Raw genomic sequence first — 10,397 nt, forward strand, 5'->3', positions numbered from 1 at the left:
GTAATTCAAAGCATAACATCCCAATATTAAATAAATGAGAAGCTGTAAAGGAAGTAGGAGTTCATTCTGCTGGCTGGGGTAGTGGTTTTTCAATTTAAGTGAAGAATTTGTCTAATATAGATCTGACAGCAGTCTAAATAATTTCTTCTTAAAATGAGTTGAAGGATGTTAACTGAACTGTACCCTTTGAACTCCTTTCACCATTAGGATCTTCCTCAATCATATTCAGATGTTTCCACTTTATTATAAATTGCTTCAAGATTTTTTAATTCCAAGACTTTAGTTGGTGATGCAGAAACCATATATTCCTCACCTACTTTCCATCACTGCTGACAATACCAACATTCTCCCAGTCTTTTAAGCTCACAAACCTTGGCATTATCCTTGACTCCTCTCTTTCAACCTGAATAATCAGTCTGTGGCCAAATCTTGTCAGTTATTTCTTCACAATTTGCCCAGAATCCTCACCTTCCTCCCCATCCAAACTGCCACCACGTTGTTCCAAGTACTTGTAATATCCCAACTTATCTACTGCATTAACTTTCTCTAAGACCTCCCTGACTCCAATCTCTCCTCTCTCTAGTCCATATTTCACTTTGCTTCCCAGATCATCTTTGTACATCACTTTGCACACATCTCCTCATTCCTCAATCTTTCAATGGTATTTCTTGAGTGCTTACAGTGTGCAGAGCGCTGAACTAAGTGCTTAGAAGAGTACAATAGATTTTAAGTAGATATGAGATCTGCCCTCAAGGAGTTTATATTCTCCTCATAAACTTCCAGTGGCTGCCCATTTATCTCTGCATCAAGAAGAAACTCCTGACCACTGACTTTAAAGCAATCAGATTTCTCCCCTCTATAAATCTTCACTGCTCTCCCAACTCCACTCCAGCTCACACATTTCACTTTTCTCAAGTGCCACTCACTGCGCCTCATTCTCTCTCACATCTTCCCTTCTGCCTGGAATTCCCAACCCCTTCACAACAGGCAGACCACTGTTCTCCCCATCTTCAAAATCCTTCTGAAATCACATTTTTTCCAGGTCTTCCCTGATTAATCCCACTCTACTGCCACTTTAGAAAAGCCACAGTCTAAGCACTGAGATACTCCCCTTGACCCTCTTCATAGCACTTATGTATATATCTTTTATCCCTATTGCTTCACTTTATAACTAACTTACTTTAGTGTCTGTCTCCCCTGCTAGATTATAAATTCCTCGAAAGTCATGTCCACTAAAACTCTTGGGCTCTCCCACACACTTTGTACAGTGTTCTGCACAGAATAAGTGCTCAATAAATACTATTGATTATTTGATTGACTGTTTTGGCATCTTGTAATAATGCATTGAATTGTCAAAGCTCCATGAGGTCCTCTTTGGACAATTCCTCTGAAGGAAATGCAGCTTGCATGATTGACATCTGCATCATCCATTTCTAAATGAAATTGCCTCTCCAGTTCCACAACTTCTTTGGTTACCTGCTCAGTTGTCTCCTCATTACCATGAAAATCTGACACAAACTGCAGGTGGAGCTTCCTCCAGCATCCATTCATTGCAGATGGTTTAATCTTGGCCATAGTAGGAAGGATGCAGGGAGGGATTTATGCAGGAAGGGACTTATTTCCCTGTAGCATTTAGCTGGGATATACGGGCTGATCGGACATATGTATGGGATAAAGCATCACAGAGCACTGGTTGTAGCTTCGGGATGGTGGTAATCTAGGGTACGCATGTACAGTACTGTATTATATTTATAGCTATGTGACCTTCCTGTCAATAATTGCTACTTATACTATAAATATACTGATGTAGCAATGTTACTCACCTATAATTGAGTACACAATTCTGCATCATTCTAGTAAAAACAGAGTCTCTTGCCATAGTTAAGGAACCAATCCCACATTTATTTAATTGTTCCTATGGAAAAAATGGTTCTAACATGCTTTTTCTGACATAGTTTTTAGGAACAGAATGGTTTTAAGTCTGAAGACTACCTTTACCAGTTTACCAGCCAAAAATTTAATCTGCAACATAGAACTTAACCCTGTCACCAAATTCTACTACCTAAACCATTCACTGTCCCCTCTAGACTGTAAACTCAGTGTGGGAAAGGAATATGTCTACCAGTCTTACACTGCCTTCTCCCAAGGGCTTAGTACAGTGCTCTGCATACAGTAAGTGCTCAATAAATACCATCGATGATGATTGATGATGTGGAATAAATGACTTAAAGACATGGTGAAGCACAGCCTCATCAATGCGACCTACCAGTGGACCTTTGGAAGACCACTTCAGCAAGCAGTCAGGGGAAGGGTTGCTTTCCTTGAGCAAAGGCTTATGTGTAGTTTGGATTATCAAGTGACAGGCTCAAAGAGAGAGACAGCCCCGGTACAGGACAAACCCATTAATGCAACACTTACATGCAAACAATGTGAAAGGGAGTGCCAGTCACAATGCAGTCTAATCATCACACCAACCATAACTCAACTTTGACAATTAGGGGCAGGTGTATTTGTCTCTGCATGCTTATCTCCAGTGCAGGGTAGGGGAAGGTAGTTAAAACAATTCTGGTCATTATTGTTACTATGCAACAATTTTGTATGTGATGAGTTTACTTCAGAATTAATAGTATAATGAAACACAGACTGAGATTAGAGTCAGCCCCTTGCTGCATTCTCAAATATGGCTGCATCAAAATTAAATGACATAATGAAATCATCTTACATGTGTCAAAATAAAATGTCATCATGAAGGCATAAAAATATAAATCTTGAACTGCAACAAAGATTTGCAGGTTTGAATCTGAAGGGAAGACTTACCTCAGCAAATACAATTCATACACTAACTTTATAGATTTTTAAATAAATGAAATGTCCATCCTCTGTGGAAGTTTGATGCAAAACAATTGCTAAAAAGAAGGTGATCCAGATAAGTGGGACAGTTTGGGGAATAAGAGAAGGGAGCAAGTGAGAATCAGAGTTCCACTCTCCTCCCCCACCCCATGATCAGGCTGTTCTGTCCCCTGTGGACATGTGCATTAATCAAGCCTGTTATTTATAGAATGTCCTGCAAATGGAGGTGCCCTCTGTGGGCTGTTCTTGTCCTCTCCTTGCCAATGATATAGGAACAGGTGCCAGAGAATGAGTTAATAAGAAGTCTAACGTGGCTTTAAGGTCTTATACTAGAGAAATAACATGTTGGATAAGAAACATCTCAATCCCGTCCTTTTTCTTCAGCTGTCTACTTAACTGTGTAACCATTCTGACTTTCTGTATACCCACCTTGCTCAATAAATGACACTTATTACACCTCATTTTTCTACTATAACATTTTGAGATCTCATTTAGTTAGTAGGCCCTGATCTACATTTCCTGAGATTCATTCATTCAACTGTATTTATTGAACGCTTACTGTGTGCAGAGCACTGTACTAAGCACTTGGGAAGTACAAGTTGGCAACATATAGAGACGTTCCCTACCCAACAACGGGCTCACAGTCGAGAAGGAATCTAGAGACCAGTGATACCTAGCTCCAAATAAATATCCCTATTCAGTTTCAGTTAGAGATTATCAACCCAGCTCACTATTTAGGAAATGCATACTGGAAAGGAAATATTGTCATTTCTCCTGGAATCATTAAAAAAATGTGACTAACAAATCTCAAGTTCATATTAAAATTCAAGGGAGCATCTACTAGAAAACAGTAGATATTGTCTCTGAGAAAGTTTCCTAATTCTCCCACTGTCATGGAAATTCAGTCTATGCTGCAACTAGCCAGACAAATGTTTCAGATATAGAAAATTCCCCCAAATGAACCCCCAAATCTTTCCCTTGCCTAGGAAGAAGCAGAAGCTCTATCCCAGTAACAGCAGGACAATTACTAACTCAATTTGGGGGATTTGTCTCATTCTACAGGGATTTCCCTCCATCATTTACCATTTCCAGACACAACCTCAAAGACTGGAGCTTCGGTCTTCTGGATGCTTTGGTCTTCTTTAGTCTTTGTGTCTTCTTCAGTCGTCTCCCATAAGTTAGCTCAAAGTTAGCATTTAGAACAGTTCTTGGCACATAATAAGCACTTAACAAATACCATTATTATTATGGATAGTAGTGGTGTAACTACCCAAACTTGGATATTGGGGGAAAGGGTCATTGACTAGAGAGACAAACACAAGCAATGAATGATAAATGGCAAAGATGCAGGGGAGTAGGGAGTCTATATCAAAACACACACACACACATACACACACCTGTCAGTTTAATTTTCTTTTTGGCTATCCAACCCCTAAGAAGCTATAGCAATGACCCATCCCCTTAATTTTTAATGAACCTACTCCCGCCTTCACATTCTGTAAGGAAAAAACACGTCTCTCTAAGACACTTAAGACATCAATGAATCCACTGGGTCACTGGCCACAGTTTCTCTGGCCCATCTGTTAGAATAACATTGTGCTTACTTTTAATGTGGCACTGCAGTTCCAGAAGGGTGACAGTTAAATCTCAGGTGTAAAGGAGAAACTTCAAACACAGCCTCGTTTCCTGTTGGTTTAAACATGACTTGGGTCCTTACCAGAAAACATCTGACAACCATTTTAGCCCCTTGAAAGGTAGTTCAGAGATTCACCGGGGGTTACTTCTTTCATCACCAAATTGCCAGTACAGATAAGCAAGACTGTGAGTCGGCTGTTGGGTAGAGACCGTCTCTATATGTTGCAAACTTGTACTTCCAAGCACTTAGTATAGTGCTCTGCACACAGTAAGCGCTCAATAAATACAATTGAATGAATGAATGAATGAACTGGGCTCTTTAGGGGGTTAGGGCAGAAAATGAAGAGAAGTACTGTAGCTGAACAAAACTGCAGAGTGGCTCCATGTAAATGGAAAGTAATTCCATGAGCTACAACTTGGACAGCAGGCTTAGCAACATGCATAAAAACAACTTTCTGGACTCTTTAATGATGCAAATACCTCAGATGAGTTCTCCTTCAAATGCAAAAGGGTAAAAGCCTGTTAGCCAAACAGAAGGCAGTGCAGTTGCTGGGCAAGTCAAACAGAGCACAGAATTTTAGACACCTGTGTTAGTCATATTTTCCATCATATAATTCAATCAATCAATCAATCGTATTTATTGAGCGCTTACTATGTGCAGAGCACTGTACTAAGCGCTTGGGAAGTACAAATTGGCAACACATAGAGACAGTCCCTACCCAACAGTGGGCTCACAGTCTCAAAGGGGGAGACAGAGAACAGAACCAAACATACCAACAAAATAAAATAAATAGGATAGAAATGTACAAGTAAAATACATAAAAAAATAAATAGAGTAATAAATATGTACAACGATATATACATATATACAGGTGCTGTGGGGAAGGGAAGGAGGTAAGATGGGGGGATGGAGAGGGGGACGAGGGGGAGAGGAAGGAAGGGGCTCAGTCTGGGAAGGCCTCCTGGAGGAGGTGAGCTCTCAGCAGGGCCTTGAAGGGAGGAAGAGAGCTAGCTTGGCGGAGGGGCAGAGGGAGGGCATTCCAGGCCCGGGGGATGACGTGGGCCGGGGGTCGACGGCGGGACAGGCGAGAACGAGGTACAGTGAGGGAATAGGGTACAGTGAGTAGAATTCCTACTTCTCTTACTTACTTCAATCGTCCTAACCTTGTGGCTCATTTACTTTATATTGTCTGGCACATTTTCAAGCCTAAAAACCATAAATCTCCATTTATCTGTCAACTATTCCCATCTCCAAAGCTCCTAGAGAAGTAACAGTTCTGCTCCTCTCCATCTTCCCAAAGTTTCCTTACAAACATCTCATTCTGTAGTTCTTTCACTGCATAAATGAGGTGAGTTATACAACATATATCTTATTCTAAACCTTCCACAACAACTTATTATTTGGCTTGGCCCAATCAATGTGCAATCTAAGCCTGATGAAATTGGAAATTCAACCCCAAGCTGGATCGCCTCATTCTCTGGTGCACTGATTCCCCACAAAGGGTAAGTCAGAAAGCAAGCACTGAATAATCTAAAATTCAGGTTCTAATGAGGCATGTGTCTACTTGTGAAACCTCTGAGCATTTCACTTTATCAAAATTGAGGATGGGTTCTTTGTGGGACAGTACAAAGTACAGAAGGTTGTTTTTCATCCCATTCCTTCAGCTATAGCAAACTGCAACATAAGGACCCATCAACTAACACAGTCCTACTTAAAATGTTAATTCTGAAGAGTTCCAAAGGCTGAGAAGGAGATAGGCAACATGTTCAAAAGCAAAAGATTTAATCTTTGGAAGTCAAGAAAATTTGTTCTTTTTTTCTGACATTATTAATGTTTAGTGCTTTATTGCTTTTAATAAAAACATATGAATCTGTGCAAAAAAGTCTGACTCATTTTAAGGGCTGATCTGTTCCTTCAATTCAAATTATGGATGGTTACATCCTGTGACATTTCAGTTTTGTTCCCTTTATAATTTAGGATGACATTTGGATAGCTCTGGACTTCCTTTGCTAAAGTACTTTTGAATACCTTAATTATAGCCATTATTTCTTAGAAAAAGAGGTGTGTATTTGAGGTCATGAGTCAAATAGTTTTCACTTAAGTGCCAAGTCAAGGAGAATGAAAGTGTTTTTGGATTCATATCAATGTCTCTCAAATTTACAATAGTACTCTGGCTGGCAATAATGAGTGAGAAACTGGAGAAATTGAATATATTTTTGTCATCTTAAAGCATACATTAATCTTAGTTTCTGAGGTGCCAACAAAGTATAGTATCCCCAAAGTAAATCTCAAGAGGAAAACAAAGGAAAGGAAAGGCTAAGGGAACAAAGAAACCTGGTGATTGGAATCTCCCAAGAAACTTGGAGTTAAGATGTATTGAAATACTGCAATCCTAAATAGTGAAATGAACTCTCTGTGTAGAACCTTTCACCTTCTGGTCTCTGATTGGCAAGGGCCAATGTTTTATCCAAATTGTCTACAAACAGCACTATCTGTGGTCTAAAGTGAAATTGTTCAATATATTAATGCTGTAAGGCTGTTGACTGGCTATCAGAAGCTCCTGCACATGGTCAGAAGGGCATAGAAAGAGAATATGCCTGGGGCACCTGCAGAAGAGGAGTGCAGCAAACAGGCCAACAAGAGAGGCAGCTGTGGGAATGGAAGGGAAGTCTGTCCTTCCCTTAACATCTCATGGTTGGGTCTCCTCCCTGCTTTTTTTTATGGTATTTGTTAAGCTTTTACTATGCGACAAGCACTGTTCTAAATGCTCAGCAGAAAGGCCCAGAACACAGGCTGACAGAGCCAATTCCTCACAGCCAAATTGCTCACTGGACATCTTTGTTCTCTCTAGAAACCTCCCTTACTACCCCACCCCTCCTACAGCAAAACACCCACTGATGCTACCCTTCCCCTTCTGCTTCACCCCCTCCCCACCCCACCCCCCTTCAGGGATCCTAACTGTCAACTGACTATTCCACAGGGAAAATATGCATTGAGCACTATAATTGGGAAGGAGTCTTTCCAGTTCAGACAGAGACATGTTAAATAGAAATGTTCAAACATTTGACTTCTTAGGCAATTTTGTATTGGCACTGCCTGTCACTCATCGGGTCTTGTCTAGAATTCACAGCAGTTATTTAAATGGAACATATAGCTTGGAGGACTTGAAAAATAGTAACCAATGATCCTGGCTCCAGCCATGCTCTCAACTCTAATAATCCCACTCTTAGTTTGACTCCTGGCATTTTTCAAAAATCTTGACTCTCACTCTCCCTCTACTACTTATGGCTGCTCTACTTGCCCACTCTGTAGCACTTTAGGGCTGGTCCTAGGCCTATCCCTAACCTCAGTCCCACTCACAGACCAGGCCCTATTTTTAGCCTAAAGCACACTAGACTACTCTCCATTCTTGCCCCCCAAATAATCATTCAACCAATAGTATTTATTAAACCCTTACTTTGTGCAGAGCACTGTACTAAGCATTTGGGGGAATGCAATAGTTAGTAGACATGATCCCTAACCTCAAGAATCTTGCAATCCAGTGAGGGAAAGGGACACTAAGAGGAAGTACATATAGGGGGAAACCACAGAGTTTAAATATGCACATAAGTGCTGTTGGGGTGGGGAGTGAGGTGAGTATCTAAGAGCTTAGGGGGCGAGGACTCAAGTGCACAGAGTAGGGAGATGAGAGATTATTAGTTAGTGAAAGCTTTCTGGAGACCAAGTGATTTTAGAAGGGCTTTGAAGATGGGCAAAGTAGAAATCTTCCAGAATGAAAAGGGAGGGAGTTCCAGGCAGGAGGGAGGGTGTGACCCACAGTGCTTAGGTTGGTATTAGAGGAGTGAAGTGGTGGGCCCAGGTGTAGTGAGAGAAGAGGGAGGATAAGTATGGGGGGGGGAGAGAGATGATTGAGGGCCTTAAAGCCAATGGTAAGGAGTTTCCATTTGAAGCAGAGATGGATGGGAAACCATTGGAGGATTCTGAGGAATGGGGAGACAAGAGCAAACCAATGTTTCAGAAAATATAACAAGCTTTCACTGGAGTGGGGAGAAACCAGAAGTAGTAAGTTTGCAAGGCTGATGCAGTAATCGAGTCAGAGTATGCCCTGCATGGTGGCAGATTGAATAAGGAGGAAGGGGCAGATTCTGGTGATGTTGGGAAGAACCAACAGGATTTCGTGACTGATTATGGGAGCCAGAGGAACTGACAGTGAAAGCAAACGAGAAAGAGCTTTGTGGATTTTTTTTTCCAAAGCATTCTTACATCATTTATCTCATTATGTCCTTACAATAGTCCTGTGAGATAGACAGTGGCAAATATTTTTATCCCCATTTTATAGGAGAGAAAATCAAGGCATAGACAGGTTATGTGACTAACCTGAAGTCACAGCAAGCCATTGGCAGAGCCAGGACTAGAACCCAGGTCTCCTGACTCCCAGACCCATGCTCTCTCCACCAGGTCATCCTGTCTCGCTTATGGTTTTAAAATATGCAGAGAGATGGGGAGAGGACAGACTGTGGAATGGTTAGAGAAAACTGGGAGAAGAGAGAAGTTCGCAGCTAGGAATGGGCAATTCTGGATAGGGGTGAAAGGGCAAGTCTCTCCCCTCACCACCCCTGTACACTGCTCCCTCCACCATGTTCACTGTCACCTCCCCTGAACTGTCTCTTAAAGTCCCATCAGCAACGCCTTTCATAAGGTCAGAAAGCACGAATAATATTATTGGAAAAGGTGCCTGAGGGATGCTGCTCTGCCTCGGCCTGTCTAACTCACAGGAACATAGAGAATCTCATTTACAGGGACAGCCTAGCTGGCTCCCCTGCATGGAAACAAATTCATCTTTAAAGAAAATTCAAGCTCACAGTTTCCAAGATAAAGTATATGTGTGAGAATAAGAAAGGGCCCCAACTTAGTTTGGGGGGGTGGACGACCAGATGATGAAATGCTAACAACAACAACAGAAAAACCCCACTTCCACCTTATTTCAGGTTTGAGTCTGAAAGGTGAATAGCCCTCAATGGAAAATAAAGCTGTAATAATATGAATATAAATGTAGTATTAGCTTCAAAAACAATTTTCATATTTATCTTGCAGAGATAAACAGCTGCAGTGCATATCTGAATAAGCAATGTATTGGAAACCAATTCAAGTGCTTACAAACTAATCTGGTTTAAAATATACGTATTCAATCTGACAGAGAGGCTGAAGCATTGTCAACAAATCTGGATCAAGTGTTTCCCTTATAGAAGCAGAACAGCCATGAAAGAATTTGGGTCAGAGCTGCATCCAGCTGCTGTGGCTGCCCTGCAGGGTTGGAAGGGTCTTTAGGCAAAGGAGTGATATTCTCCATGGGTCAAGGTTGAGGCACTTGAAGAGGTGCAGGGGTATCAGGGTGGGATGAAGGAAGGCCTGCTTGCCTTTACTCGGAAGGAGTGTAATTTCTTTCAAGGAGGGAAAGGAATCAATCAATCCTATTTATTGAGTGCTTACTGTGTGCCAGGCACTATACTAAGTGCTTGGGAGAGGACAGACACATTCCCTGCCAACAATGAGCTTACAGTCTAGAGGGGGAGACATAGGAGAAAGAGGGAGAGGGCGAGAGCAGGGATAGAAGCCACGTGGCCTAGTGGAAAGAGCATGGGCCTGGGAGTCAGAGGACCTGGATTCTAATCCTGGCTCTATCACTTGCCTTTCATGTGACTTTGGGAAGGTCACTTAATTTCTCTGCGCTTCAGGTCCCTTATTGGCAAAATGGGGATTCAATACCTGTTCTCCTTCCTACTTAGACTGTGAGCTGCATCTGGGACCTGATTACCCTGTATCTACCCCAGCACTTAGTAGAGTGCTTGGCACATAGTAAACACTGAACAAACACCACAATTATTACCATCATTATTGTAGAAGGAAAGGG

Source organism: Tachyglossus aculeatus, chromosome X1 (genome assembly GCF_015852505.1).
Source record: "Tachyglossus aculeatus isolate mTacAcu1 chromosome X1, mTacAcu1.pri, whole genome shotgun sequence".
In the NCBI taxonomy this organism is placed as follows: domain Eukaryota; kingdom Metazoa; phylum Chordata; class Mammalia; order Monotremata; family Tachyglossidae; genus Tachyglossus; species Tachyglossus aculeatus.